At 47.1% G+C, this 15,010-nt stretch overlaps 1 protein-coding gene and 1 non-coding gene across 3 annotated transcripts in view; one reads left to right on the top strand and one right to left on the bottom strand.

Moving 5' to 3' along the window:
• Positions 1-15,010, top strand: part of Crtac1 (cartilage acidic protein 1) — a 135,247-nt gene that overhangs the window by 35,865 nt on the left and 84,372 nt on the right. The window lies entirely within an intron of this gene.
• Positions 3,093-3,165, bottom strand: Trnaa-agc (transfer RNA alanine (anticodon AGC)). The gene has a single exon. It is a non-coding gene; the product is annotated as a tRNA-Ala (tRNA).

Below are 15,010 nucleotides of genomic sequence, written 5' to 3'. Positions count from 1 at the left end.
AACTTATGTAACTCCAAGAAGACCTGATCAGCTGAGCCTTGAGACAGCAGGCAGAGGGGCAGCAGGGGGACATCAGGACTGACAGGAGCCAGAGAGTGAACACGGCCAGGATCCCTCTCTCTGTGCTTGTGCTTCTCATCTCTATATGTATCTCGGCCTGTCAGCTTAATTATTTCAGAGTATCTTTGTGAGTCTGGCACCAAAACTGCCAGCAATCCTAGGCATAAATCTTCCCAACCCAACCACCAGAGAAAGTTCCAATTACAAGAAAAGGATTCTGGGTGGCCACATGCCCATCCCCGTGGTTCAAGGAAACTGTATGGCCAGGGAAAAGGAAGGATTGATACCCACCACGTAAGGGGTTCTGTTCCTAGATCCAAGAAGGAAGAGCGCTCAGCGGACACACTCAATCATGATGCAGCCACTCATTCAGCAAGCGTTTGTCGAGCACCTGCTGTTTGCCCAGTCCTGGATTCAGCACTAAAAACAGAGGTATACACGGTCCCTGCTCTCCTGGAGCTGCCAATCTAAGGGAGAGAGAGCAATAAACAAAGAATCAGGGGATTTTAATGTCTGTAGAGAAACAGGGGGCACAAGGTTGCTGTGTGTGCGTGCATGCCACATGCGTGTGACACATGAACACCTTGTGGGCCAATCTCCAGGAGCCTTGGGTGGGCTCGCCTTCACCAGCCACAGGGGCCTCTGGCACAGTCCTCTTACCCCTCCTTGGTTGCCTTGGAATCCCCTGGTGAAATTATCCACTTCAACACCCATTTATCTTCCCTTCTAACCCTCAATTTCAGTCCTGTTGAAACCTATTGAGGTCCAGCGATGCAAAGAAGACACCAGCTACATTTCTTAAGATTTGCATGCTCAGAATTATAAACCAGAAGTAAAGAGACCTGGAACAAGGTTTCCAGTGAACCCCGGTCAGGGGGAAAGAACAATGGAGAAGATAGACAAGTAAAATTGGTGGCTTGGGGTGTGTCATGCGTAAGAACCATACCTTGAAAGGAGTCAGCCAGGACCTATGACGGGGAGCAGAGGGGCCACCAGGCTTCAATGTCACTTTCACAGATGTGAGATTTATGAGGCTATAGGCACAGCCATTGTATTTGTGTGTGGATATGCTTCAAATGTGTCTTCCTAAAGTAAATATTTTGAAGTTATATGAATGACTTTGGCACTCCTGTCTTGGCATTGCTTCATTTTTTTAGTCCACAGACAGTCCTTGACTTAACAATGGTGCAACTTGTGAGTTCTCGACCTTATGATGGGGATCAGACTGTAACCCCAATCTAAGTTGAGGAGCAGGTACTGAGAGTCTCAAAATCTGGGAGTGACCTGGTCCTCTCTCAGACTTTGGGAGGCTCTGACGTTAGCACTCAATGAACACCTACTGTGCACCAAGCTCTATGTTTTGCCCTTGACACATATTCTCTTTTATGAAAGAGGTGCTAGTGTTACTGGTTTATAAAGGAGGAAAGTGAGACCGAAAAGGGAGATCGCTTCCTGAAGGTCATGCAGTTAGTGAGTGGCAGAGCTGGAAGGTGACCATGACTTATTTGGTTGCAAAGCCCAAACCCTTTCCTCTCTGCCTCTGATTCCCTGAGTTGCCAGTCTGGAATGAAGTTGTTTTTACGTTGTAGCAAGATTAACTAGACAAAAATCGTGTGATTTTTTTTTTCACGAAACTAAAAATATTCCATCTAAAGGACTGACTTTTTAAATTCTAAGGTTTTGTGCATCTTGCTTTTGTGTGTGGGTATGTGTGTGTGTTATAAAGTATTTTTATGGTTTATATTATAGATGGCAGAGGTTTTTTTGGTTTGTTTGTTTCAATATTGTTTGTATGGTCCTTGGTTGGCAAAATAAAACATTGCCAATCCTGTGTGAGGACTCAGAAGTTTGTGTTTTGAAATTTTACTATGTCTTGAACTCAAAGTCTAGAAAGCACTGCTGTATGTAATGTCAGCATCTCAAAAAGAAATTGCTGCCCTTCGCTGGGTGCCTGCCACTGGTACACGCCTGGCTGGATGTTCCATACATTACCGCTGATAGATCACATCATGAAAGGAAAATCTCACCCTGATTTTACAGACTAGGAAACTGAGGCTTAGAAAAGTGAGGGCCCCTGCTGAGGGTCTTGGGCGCAAACCCTACACCCTCCTGTGCATGGTGGGTGGCAGGCTGCTGGTTACCCAGTCTCTCTGCCCTCAGTGCATTTCACCCCAAGCAGCCCTCCTCCGGGTCCTTCAGCCTTCTCTTTGAACCAGCGAGCTCCCCTGTGGCCTGCCAGGCAAGTTCCTTTCATGTAAGTTAGGCAGAGTCAGTTTCGGTTGCATACAATCAAAGAACCCCACTGAGCATCACCTCCTCCCGTCCACAGCCTCATTTCCCTTTGCACTTCCTCCTTCCCAGAGCCCTAGTGGTCTTCCTGTACTGCAGCTCCAACAGCTCTCACAGCCTCCATGAACAGATTGTGAGAGGCCTAAGGCCAGCTTTTGTGGACCTCTTTGGTGCTTTGTCTCACAGAGCCCCATAAGGAGGCTATGAACTAAATGCTTCTGTCTCTTGCTGGCCAGAAACACTGAAGTCAAATGAACTTCCCAGGGCTCTCGGAAGTTCATAAACAGATCTCCTATTCCAGTGCCAGGCAGGCTGGGATATATGGCCTACTTGCTGCCTCAGGGCCTCCTTGCAGGTTAATAATGGCCTTAGTGCCTGACGTGACCTTTCCCCTGCATGCAGGGGTTGGAGGGTAGCTTCCCCTGGACAGGCTGGTGACTGGATTTTTTGGTAGCATGCACTTTGATGTCTTCAGGGAGCCATGGCATGTTGCAGAGGCAAGTGCACTTCTGAAATGACCAAAGGCTATTGTTACCCATGTCCTAGTTCATCCACAGTGACCATGGCACAATATGGCCTCAGTGTAGCTGTCAGATGTGGCTGTGGTGGGCACACCCACAAAGAGGAAGAGGAGAAGAACTGAGAATTCCCCGGATTCATGAATACTCTGAGAGAAAAGGACAGGGTGTGGTTCTACCTGGAGAAGATGGAGTGGACGTAGATCAATGTTTATATATGGATTTTGATGGTGCTGGGGTTTGAACCCAGGGCCTTGTGCATGCTAGGCAAGCACTCTACCAACTGAGCTATATCCCCAGCCCAGATCCTATAATTTTAAGAGCTGTAAGGTAAAGGGAAAGACTCTATCAGCTCATGGGATTGGAGATGACTAATGAGGCCAGTGTCCACTCACAACATGAGAAAAATGTTGACAAAGAGTGCAAAGCGCATGGTATACTTAACATTGTCCGATATCAGTAAGAATAATAGCAGCACTTAGCTGTGGTTCTTATCTGTGTGTGTGTGTATGTGTGTGTGTGTGTGCAAGTGTGTGCATGTGTGTGTACCTAGCATTTACTCCCTATTCCTAAGACACACCCTTCTTTCCACCGCTCTCCGCTAACGTGGGCAGTTTTGGAGAATGGAAGTCAAGGAATACTGCCCTCACTCTGCTGAAGCCAGAAGGATCCCTGGGGTTTCTTCCATCGGATGCTGGGGGTAGAGCCAAGAAGTGGGCATCCAACTGGAAGATCCCAGGGGTCTTTCCCTTTTGGACAGAACAATGCAAGGAGAGGAAATTTGTTTGGAATTGCGTCATTTTTGCTGCTGCCCCTGAGCGAGGCTGTCAGAGGGTTTGGGATCCTTCTGGAGCTTCCTGTTCTGAGTCTGCCCTTTGGCTTCCCTGTTGAACCAAGGAGCCCTCCTGTAGCCTACTGGGCAAATTTTTTATCCACCTAAGCTGGGCAGAGTCTGTTTCTGTTGTCTACAACCAAAGAACCCCAGTGAGCATCACTCACCCAAATTATTGCTGTCCTTGTCACCAAGGGCTACTGAAAGGTCATGTCCCTGGTCCTGCAGTGCTGCCATCCTCCAACAGTACAGGGCCTCCTCACTTGAAATGACCTTGGGAGCCTGTTTCCATGCCACACAAGAACATGGGACCCTGTAACTAGGCTTCAGTTTGGACCCAGAGCAACGTTACTAGCTCAATCAGCTGGTTATTCACTGGGCTTGGCTACAAATGCCAATAAACCTCTTGACTGTTTCCAAAAATAAAAATCCCGCCTCACAGGATGAGGATCTGCTACCATTGTGCTTATGCCAAATAATGTGGCATCAAAGTGAAGGAAATTCTCAAAGGAGGCCCCAAAGTGTTGGGAACAATGGTGGCAGCCTTGGGGTAAATATCTGGCGTCTCTGCTGACTGCCCAGAGGGGAGGGATGCTCATTTGGATGGATATATTCTGGTGAATTTATTGAAGAGCCCATCTCATTATCTAATAGACTTCTGTGGTAGAGACAAGTTCTCAAGCCTAAAAGTTAGATTTCCTTTCAAAGACTCTTTGAAAAATCCCTACATGCAGCCTGAAAGCCCCTCCATACCCCTCAGGCATGGCCATGTACAGATTTTTCTCATCACTTGGGAAGCAGATGAGGTTCAACAGGCAGTGGCTATTGTCTGTCGTTCTTAAGCAGGAAGTATGTCCTCCACCCAAGGACGGGCTGCAGATCTAAAGAAACGTGTAATGTCCAACAGCAAATCCATGCTTTAAAACCCTTTTTGTAGGCCAGCCTGTTTCCCTGCTTATTTTTATTTATATATTTATTGGTACTAATGATTGAACACAGGGGAGCTTAACCACTGAGCTACATCCCCAGCCCTTTTTATATTTTATTTTGAGACAGGGTCTCGCTAAGTTGCTGAGGCTGGCTTCAGAATTGTGATCCTCCTGCCTCAGCCTCCCCGAGTTGTTGGGATTACAGGCATGTGCCGTAGCCGTACCCAGCATGTTTCCTTGCTTTTTAAAGTTTCTCTTAGACTGAGGAAAGATATGCCATTAAATTTTCCAAAATAAGAATGTGTGCATGTGTGTGTGCGTATGTGTGTGTGTGTGTGTGTGTGTGTGTGTGTGTGTGAGGATGGTGTGTTGTGTGCCAGGTGCATATATAAGTTTGGACAATACAAAGTGAAGTATTTGAGTGGGTGGAACACATCCTACCTCACCTTCATCCTGGTATGGTCACCCAGCATCTCTCATACACAGTGGATGATTGTCATCCACCCCCATATCCTTGCCAGATGCAAGGTCCTGGACCAGTTCCAACAATTGAGGAATCCCACTTTCAGACAGAAGAATGTGGTTGTTCTTGGTGTGTCTTCTGATAAGGAAACAAAGGAAATGCGAAACTTTGAGAACTGACTTCTGCCTCTTGGTGTCTTGCAATTTCCATCTCTTTGTGATCAAAAGCTCACAGCCCAACTAGAGGAAGGAAAGAAGAATCTCTACTTTGGCAGGCTCCAAGACAGTCTTGGATTATTTATTTGTTCTGTAACTCATTTCTGTCAAACATTCTTTTTCTATCTCTTGTTATAAAAAATTGAAATGCTAGTTTCTCAGTAGATGTCTTGGCTTTAACTATCTGTCTGACCTTGGGCCAATTATTTAACCTCTCTGAGCCTGTTTCCATGCGTGTAGGCACAGTACCTGACACAACATAGGTGCTCCGTAAGTATGTGTATGTGAGATAGCTCCTAAGGTCCTTCCAGCTTTAACTCTCTGTGGCTTCCCTGGTAATTGAAGGACTTCCAACCCATGGAGGACATCACCATTCCCCCTTGGCATGTTTTGTTTGATGCTTATTCTCAAAACCATTGTTTTGCCATTCTTTTGAGCATGCTCAGTCACCACATTAACAGAATAAGATTCCTCTTGAGAGTCTAGAATTGAAGACCCACATGGTTTACCCAGAAGAATTGCTACCAAGTGACCAGTGCCCAGTGCTCTTGACTTTGGCTTGTCAAAAGTTGTTTCTTCATTTACTCTGTGGTTTTGAAAAACTTTTCATGAGCAGCAACTTCCCCACTTCCTTTGACTCTTAGTTGTCTGTGCTGCGTCCTCCCAGAGCAAATAGGCTGGACCATAAACTTTGTTCAAATGTTGTGATGCTTTTTTTATTCCTGATTCTCAGTTGGCTGATGCCATGGAGGTGTTTCTGGGGTTAATGTTACTCTTTCGTGAAGTTGATTTACAAAGCGTGTCCCCTAGAGGCTCACCTCCTAATCTAAATTGTCAACTGGGGACCGTTAGAGATTGATGACGGGGGATTATGATTGTCTACGTGTTGCGCTTTCATCCAATTTTCTGATGTGTTTTGGTAATGATGTTGACAGTTGTGTGAAGATCTGTTACTGAAATTAAAGCCGCAGCAGCAGCATTTTTGAGCTTGATGATTAGATTTGATTAGATCAGAGTGGGTTTTACTTCTCCCTCAGAGTCAGCAGAGATTTACTGTCCATCGACTGATTTAACTTCTTGCTGGAAGATGGTTAGTGACATAACTTACCATCAGAAAAAGGAATGTCAAAGAGCATCAGAACGAAACCCAACCTTGTTTGACTTTTGTGTTGACCTTGAAGGGTCTGCCAATGTATACATTATCAAAGATTTCTGCCCGTAAAGCATCGTAGAGAAAATAAATGTTGACACATTTTGGTGGGCATCTGTACTGATGAGCATCTTCCAACAGGAGCTATCATTTGAGTGAGTCAGAAGCTTTCATGAAATCAGGTAAGGTAAAACAAAAGAATAGGATTATGGTTTCTGAGTTTTTCTTGCCACTGGCAAGAGGTGAAAGTAGCCATTTATGAGCCTGAGTCTAGATGACTGAGAGGCACAGGGAGGTACAGGAAGGAGGCAGCTCACATGCAGGGATTTCCTATAACGTAGCATGTGCAATTTCACTTTACAGATGGAATCCTAAAATAATAACAACCAGTAATTCACAAGAGATGCAAATGGCCCATAGACAGGGGAAAAATACACAACTTCAACTAAGAATTTTCAAGAAAATAGCATGAAATCAGTCTCTAGTTTTCATTTACAAAACCAGAAAAAAAAATTTAGTCGGATTATGCTGCTCATCATTGGCAAAGATGTGGGGAGGTGGATATTTTCAGGAACTGCTAGTAGACATTCAATAATCCAGAAAGAAGTTTGTTAAAAGGTACCAAGAGCCTTAGAAACATACAAACCTTTTGATTCTATACTTCTACTTCTGTGACTCTGACCTAGAGAAATAATCAGAAATATATGGTCAAAAATTTATGCATCAGGCTATTCGTCACACCTTTTTATAACAGCAAGAGTGGGGGGGGGAGAAGCAACTTTAATATCCATTAATAACAAAATGGCTAGGTAAATTATGGAACACCAACATGATGAAATAGTATGTGGTCATTAAAAACTCTCTTCAAAGAATATTTAAGGATGGGAGGGAAGTATTCATGATCTCAACTAAGGAAAAGAAGCATAATATAAAGCTTTATCTAGTCTGTTCCCTACTTGGTGAAACCTGTAAATGTGCACAGAAAAATGACTAGAAACAAATACATGGAAGTATCAAAAAGTTACTCTATGTGGTCGACTTAGAGGTAATTCCTATTTGTTTATTTGTGTTTTTCCTGGTTTTTTTTTTTTTTCTAATTTTTGTTAAATTTGCACAAAGTATATTCTTCTACAACAGGGAAAAACCTTTAATGATCATAATCACACCATCCAGAGGGTCACCCCAGAATATTTTTTTTTCAGCATTTCAGATCCTCAGGATGAGGACAGGGAGAACAACTCTGTGTTTCTCTTTGCCTAATTTGGAAAATTTTAGCAGAAATTCCATTAGCTCAGGGGGCCTTGTTTTTTCAGCTGCGTGATGATTTTCTGCACCTTGTCAAGAATCAGAGGGATTCTGCAGGTTCTTCTGTCTGATTTTGCAGCATGGAGTTGAAAATGTGTTCCTCAATAATTGTCTTAATTGAGAAGGTTTCTGAAATGCTCCTTCAGAGCACAGTGACAGATTTGTTTTTATTCAGCAGCCCTCCCCTCCATCAGGAATAACAAGGGGGCCAGCCACATTGCCATGTATGTGTGGCACTTAAGTCTTTATGTCTTAAAATGTCGAGGGACTACTAGGCATGTCCATGGGGTCTTTTTTTTTTTGTCTCTTTGAGCCTCTGCCCCAGTACCTAAATGCCTCAATTTCTGTCCCTTTAAATTGGTATCATATGCTAGAAATTTAAAGTATTCTACTTCCTAGTTTGGCATGAGGAGGGTGGACCGCAGGATCTAAGGTGTCTTCAACTTCAGCCTGGTTTGTTTCTGTGGGTTGTTCACTTCCTTCATCCCCTTGTTATTCTTAAGAGCCCAGTCACAACATTTTGTGGAGGAAATCCCAGGACTTCTTCACATGCGCTACTGATGGGAGACTGAAACCCACCTTCAGTGGACAGATATGAAGTATAGCTGACAGTATTGGAGGCCTGGAGGCTTACAAGCAATGGTAGTTGTGGTCTCTGATTTCAAGGAAGCAGGACTCAAACTCCTGCCCCAAACTGAAATACAAGAAAGTATGTTGCTAGAGACAGCTTCCTAGGACCCACCTTATATGAGGGGTAGGGGTGGCTAGAAGCAGTCCCCAAGTCCTACTCTGTGCTTGGCATCGTGCTAAGCACTTCACATGAATCTTATCATCAAACTCTCAACAAGCATCCTCACCTGTTTGACAAATGAGGAAACAGAGTCTTAAGAAACTTGAGGTCACTTTAAGTTGCAAAGATAGAACTCAATCCCCAGAAATCCCACAGGCCATTGGACCAGCCTGTCCCAAGCTTGGTTAGAAGAGTGACTGGATGTTTGCTAAGGAGACAGCCCACAGGCCTTGAAGCTTCTCTGCCTTGGTGGCCTGGGGAAGGACCTAGGAATGGTAATTTTTAAAAAGAGCCCCTGGTGGTTCTTGTCATCAGGCAAGCATAGAGAGTGGCTATTTGACAACACTGCAGTGGTTCTTAGCCCAGGCTGTGGGATAAAATCATCTGGGAGCACTTAAAAAAAAAAAAAAATTGGTACTTGGCTCCGTCCTCAGATACTCAGATCCAATCCGCCTGGGGTAGGACCCAGGCCTCAGTGTCTTCAAGCTCTCCAGGTGATTCTAAAGTGCAGCCAGGGCTGAGAACCGACGCTCTGCTGCCTCAGCTGATTAAAATTAAATCGGCCTGACTTACTCTACAAAAACACTAGTAAAAGAAGAATCACTCGGTTCGGACCAGCCGTCTCCCACTTCCAGCCCTATGGTTGGAGGAGGCACGGAGAGGCTAGAAGAAGAAAAACCAAATAGCCAGCAAGTGACAGAGTCCTTTGGGCCATTCACTACCCAGTTCCTGAGTGAACATTAAAACCTGAAGGCATGAAGGTGCTGCATAGGCCATAGCTTGGACAAAGCGGGGATTCTCTTGTTCCCTGGCCACAGTGGCTCTCATGCTTCAGAGTGCATGAAAAACACATAGAGAGTTTTTCAAAACAGATGGCAGGACCTATCCCCTTGGTTTCTGACAAGACAGTGCTAGGGTGGGATGATGCTGCCGGTGAATGTGCTTTGGAAGAATCTCTCTGGGGGAGCTCTCAGTTGCATGGTAGACCTTTTGATCATGACATTTGCAGGAGACACCATTGAGGGATCCATGCAAATGAGGAGGACCAGCTCCACCCCACTTCTTCCTCAATCACGGGTTATTACGCACACTCCAAACCCCGGTGCTAATTCATCAAATCTTCCAGCAAAGTGCATGGGATGCAGTTCAGAGCCAGGCAGTGTTCCCGTGGTTGGAAGTATAGTAGGCTCGTCAGATCAGATTCTTATCTTCATCGAGCTCTGGTAAGGAACACCAAACATGCAGACAGCAAGGTAATTTCAGAAAGTGGTAGGTGACATGAAGAAAGCAAACCAGGGTGAAGAATAGAGGGTGAAGCTTTGGAGTGGGAAGAGCAGGAGGGCCCTTCTGCAGGGAGGATGTTGGAACTGAGGCTTGAATGACAAAACAAGCTAATCCGTCAAGGACCTGGGAGAAGAGGCCTCCTTTCAAGACTGTTGCAGGGCTGGGGTTGTGGCTCAGTAGTAGAGCACTTGTCTGGCATGTGTGAAGCACTGGGTTGGATTCTCAGCACTGCATATAAATAAATAAAAATAAAATCAAATAAAGGTTCATTGAGAACTCAAATTTTTTTTTTTTTTTTTTAAAAAGGCTATTGCAACTGGATTCTTAAGAATAATGAGGGCATTGAGGAAATGACCAAGTCAAAGGGCAGAGGGAATGGCTTGTGAAAAAAAATTCCTGGGGCAGGAATGAGTTTGGTGCGTGTGAGGAACAGAAAGCAGGCCGAGGTTGATCTGTGCATAATAATCACGTGTTCCCCAGCACCATAAAGTTTTTTTTACATCCGTTAGCTTATTGGAGCCTCATGATGTCAGAGGAAAGAGGGTATTCATCCTCATTTTGGATTATGAGTAATCGTGAGTTTCTTTATCCAATCAAACTTCCTGCCAAGTTCCAGAGCTCTTATAGTGATGCATTTGCCTTTGCAATTAGACGGTCTAGTAGAAGATGCTGCTTTGGGTATGAAAAAAAGCCCAGATACCGAGGGGTACAGGGGCAGTCCCAAGGAGGCAGGGCAGTAAGCAATAGAGCTCTGGCAGTATTCACATGCACCCAAATCAGTGGGTGCCTGGTTAAAAGGCAGATTCTCACTTGGCATGTTTGGGGCAGGGCCTGGGACTCTGAATTTCTGTCAGACTATCAGATGACGTCAAGCCTACTGGTCCCTGGACCACACTTTGAGTAGCAAGGTCTTAGGTCATCATGGATGCTGACCATGGCCATTTGGTCAGAATTGAGTTGGGTGGGTTTTGTTACATATTCTGGCTATTTGACCAGCTAGATTATATCCTTAGAATTACCCCCTCACACACAGACACACACACCACAACCCTAGCGAGCAATCTAGTGTCTGAGGTTGAAGTCTATTCAGAAACTGATAAAAAGCTCTGAGAAGAGGCAGCAGAGACCCCCCCACCCCTACCCCCGCCTCAGGCACAGTGGAAAGGCCCCGCTGCTGGTGTAAAATCCCTCCTTTGTCTTAGGCGCAGTCTCAGGTCAGGCCATACATACTGATGATCGCGGCATATTGGTTCCCTGCCACTCTGATTTACGCTCGGGAGGTGCTCATCAATTCCAATAGGGAACTTGTTGAGTTATTTTAGGCTTCAGTTTTGATAGCAAAAACCAACTCCATAAAACCAACGTTTCTCTTCTTCGTTATGTTTCCAAGGATGGTCTGGCTGCCTTCAGGTTCCTTGCTAACCAGATCTTGTTCTTCTCAGGGTCTCAGAGCTAATGTCCCTCCCCACACTGACTCCCCAGGCTCCAGTTTGGATTGGGACCCTGTAGAGTTGCCATTAAGATTATCCCAGGGGGGGAATAAAATCAGCATAGGTTTTAAAGAGCTGGCTTTCTTTTTAACAGCAGGAGTGTCATTGCACTAGCCACTGTTACCCAAAGAGGGGAAAGACCGACATGACTTGTTTGGGGGAACTTTCACAATGCCGTGTCCCATTGGGTGAGCACAGCCCGTCCTATAAAACCCTGCTGAGATGCGGTTACAGCTCCCCCCTGGCCTTGCTCCTCTCTTGCACTTGTGCCACACAGGATCCCTATAGCTGCTTCTCTGCTCCCAGATCAGGATATTCTAGACATCACACCACCATAGTTCCTGTCATGATGAGCAGCTTGCCAAAGGACTTAGAGAACCTGTCACAAAAGATGCCCAAGCAGAGGCCCTTTGTCAATTACCCTGGGCCCTCTTAGCTATCAGGGCCCCCCCTGGTCCAGCTGTTCAGAAGTTACCCATCTATTCCAGGCAAACCCAATTTTAATTTGGCAGTAAACAGCATGTGAATACTGGCTGCGCAGAAACACTTGGCAAATATTCTCACTTTCCCTATGATATCTGGAAGGTCCAGCAAAGACTCCGTGGCACTGAGGGAATATCTACTCTGTACCTTTCGAGGAGATGATCCCTGGGTCTAAATTAACAAAAATGACTGAGCTGGCCTGTATCCGTCTACATTTTATTCAATTCAACAAACACTTATGGAGCTGTAGGAAGGAACTTTGACAATCACTCTGGGAGAAACAAAGACATATAAGGTGCAGTCCTGTGTTCAAGAGGACTGCAATCTGTTATAGTTGAGCCCATACACAACATCCGCAGATATCTGGTACACAGAACAGAATGTGATAAACTCTCAATTAGAGGCAGGGTGAAAGTGTGTTTGGGAGTGGGGTGGGAGAAGAGATTAGTTCTAACTGGAGAAGTCTGGAACAATCTCCTGGAAGGGTGGCAATGAATCTGGATTTCCCCACAGAATAGATAGCATTTCAACCAGGCGATGAGAATTTTTAGTGACACTAACAATCACTACCGAGTATTAAGTTCTTCCCACGCATCAGATGCTGTCCTAAGTGCTTCACATGAGTTAGCTCATTTGATCATCTCTTTATCTTGCAAGGTGGCTTCTTATGTATCCCCACAGTACCGGTAAAGCCCAACAAGGCCAGGTAACCTGCCCCAGGTCAACTACTAGTCCCCAGGAAGCCTGGAGCCAGTGTTCCAGCTGTTAAATACGGCACTCTTTTGCCTCTGTGTTCAAGACATTTGGTTTTCCTTTTTATTTTTTTTATTACCCTCATGTTTAAATCACTAATCAACTCTGTTGAGCTTTGTTAGAAGCAGAGTAAGCACTGAGGACCTTCTGAAGATGTTTGTTTATTCCTCGCAAGGGGCTTTTGAGCCACCTAATCAGCGGAGCTCTGGATGAGAGCAAGCTGCAGCAGGCTGCCTCCCTGCACTCTGGAAAGCCAAGAACCCCCTCTCCAGGCTGCAGCTCCCCACCCTGGAGAGTCTTCAGAGTCCTCAGAAGCCAGTGAAGCCCATCTCTCTTCTGCTAGGGCTTTGGGCTCCTATCTATGGCCCCTTCAGGGGCCCTAGGATATAAGTTGTAGTTGGTGTAGAGGGGCACGCACAGGGAAATGGCTCCTCTGTCTTCCTTGACTTCATGGTTGGAGACTGTACTTGGCCTTAAGAGGCAGCAAGGTGGTGCCTCACCTGGGGGTTCAGGAGGGAGCTGTGCCAGGTGTGCACCCCTTCCCTTGCTCACAGGGGAGAGGTGGGAGAAGTGCTTGGTGCAGAGGGAAAGGCCACATTAGGGTTTGGGGGGGGGGGGTTGCTCCCCAGCCCTGTGCTGTGTGAGGTTGGGCAGGCTTTAGGATGGGGCACCTTTGTCATTCCCCAAAGAGTCCATCTTGGACTATACCAGAGGTAAGGCTCCATGGGAACAAGCCCCTGGCCTCAAGAGGAGCTGGGGGTTAGTCCTGACCGGAACCCAGTACAGACAGAGTGAAGGCTGCCTCTTCTTTGATGGCAAGTGACTTCTCCCTCCCCTTTAGAAACTAAGAAAAGAGCCTGTAAGTCTTCTCCCTCCCCCACTCCTCCAGGCCTAGGCCTTGGAGAGGTCCCAAGTCTTCTGAACCCGCAGGCAGGCGGTGGGGGACCCGCCTCTGTGCGGAGGATGAGGGGAGGCCGGTCTGTCCGCCTGGCCCCAGGCGCGTTTTGTGTTAAATGCCGACATATAAATTTGTAGACTCCTCGTGAGCAAATTGGATTCCTTCACGGGGCCCTTAAGTGCTGCCATTTAGCCAGATTTAACGGTACGCCCAGGCCACCGCCGCCCCCAGCCGCCCCTCCCGGGCTGACCCTCCGCAGTCCCCGGGCATCGATCCGGCCGCCGCCGCCCAGACAGCCGGGGGCTCTGCGCCCCGCGGCCGGCCCGCGCTTCCCGCGCGTCCCCTCGGCCTCCTCCGCCGTCTCCACGTCCCCGCTGCGCTCAGCCCCGCTCCCCTCTCCCCTGCGCCGCCGCCCGCCGCCTTCCCCCTTCCCTCCAGCCTCTCCCTCCTCCAGTCTGCGCCGTGGCAGCTGCTTCCAATGCAGCGAGATGCACCAATTCATTCAGCCTCGCAGACTCTTTAAGGTCGTTACTAAATATATCAAGCAGAAGAAAAGGGTCTTTTTTTCCTATCTCTGAGCAGGGAGCAGAAACGCTGGCCTCAGGATCCAGCTCGCCCTCCCCGATCCCAAACGGGGGTCCAGCCGCCGCTCCCGCAGAGGCAGGGGTGACCCCGACAGGAGGAGAGGGGTGAAGCAGGTGGGCGGGGTGGGGGGACTCCAGGGGATTAGAGATGAAATCCATTTTTTATCTTCAAGGAGTTAAACAGCTCTGGAGACGCGGAGAAGAAAACAATTTGTACCAAAGCCATTTCTCCCCCACCCCAGATTAATATATTTCTTCTCTTTTCTTTTGGAGGAAATTGGAGAGTGGTTGAAAGGGGCCGGCTTGCCAAGGCCGGGAGACAGCGTGGTCTGATTTCTCCCCCCGAGTTGTAAGCAGATGACCTCTGGCCTGAGCCGTAGCCCAGGTGCTGGGCTGGGGGAAGCGCCAGACTTCACTGTGGTGCAGAAATGAACCGCAAAGTTGGTCGCCTGTTCCGCAGCAGGGGAGGCCTGGCCGCCGGGCTGCGCTGGGATCCTGGTTCCCGGGCAGCTTCTGGCTCCACGCGTCCTCCCGGCCACACCGGGGCACAGCTTCCCTTTGTGGCTTAGAGAGACGCCTCCCCCTGCGAAAATGTCTCCCACACGGCCCGCAGGGCCCCTGGCCTAGAAGTCCTCTGAGAGGAGACTGAAAATATAAGTGATGTTTTATGTTTTATCTTAAAAATCCAAAGTGGGGAGGTCATAGGGCAGTCATTTTTAACCTTTCCTTTGTCCTTGTTCTGGTTGTGGGATCTTTTAGGAGATGAATGAAGCATCCCTGTGGCTGTCTCTCCAGGCAGCGTGCACCCTCTCTTAATGGCAGACTTCTGCCATTAGTATCGGAAGATTCAGGAACCTGTAGGGTCTGTGCACAGACCTGTTGACCTTCAAATGAGAACCAGGAGGCCAAGGCAGGCAGGCTGGGGTCTGGCATTTTTAATGGCTATCTAAGGAAGATTCAGTGGCAA

This window comes from Callospermophilus lateralis, chromosome 15 (assembly GCF_048772815.1).
Source record: "Callospermophilus lateralis isolate mCalLat2 chromosome 15, mCalLat2.hap1, whole genome shotgun sequence".
Taxonomy (NCBI): Eukaryota; Metazoa; Chordata; class Mammalia; order Rodentia; family Sciuridae; genus Callospermophilus; species Callospermophilus lateralis.
This window is presented reverse-complemented; position numbering and strand designations above follow the sequence as displayed.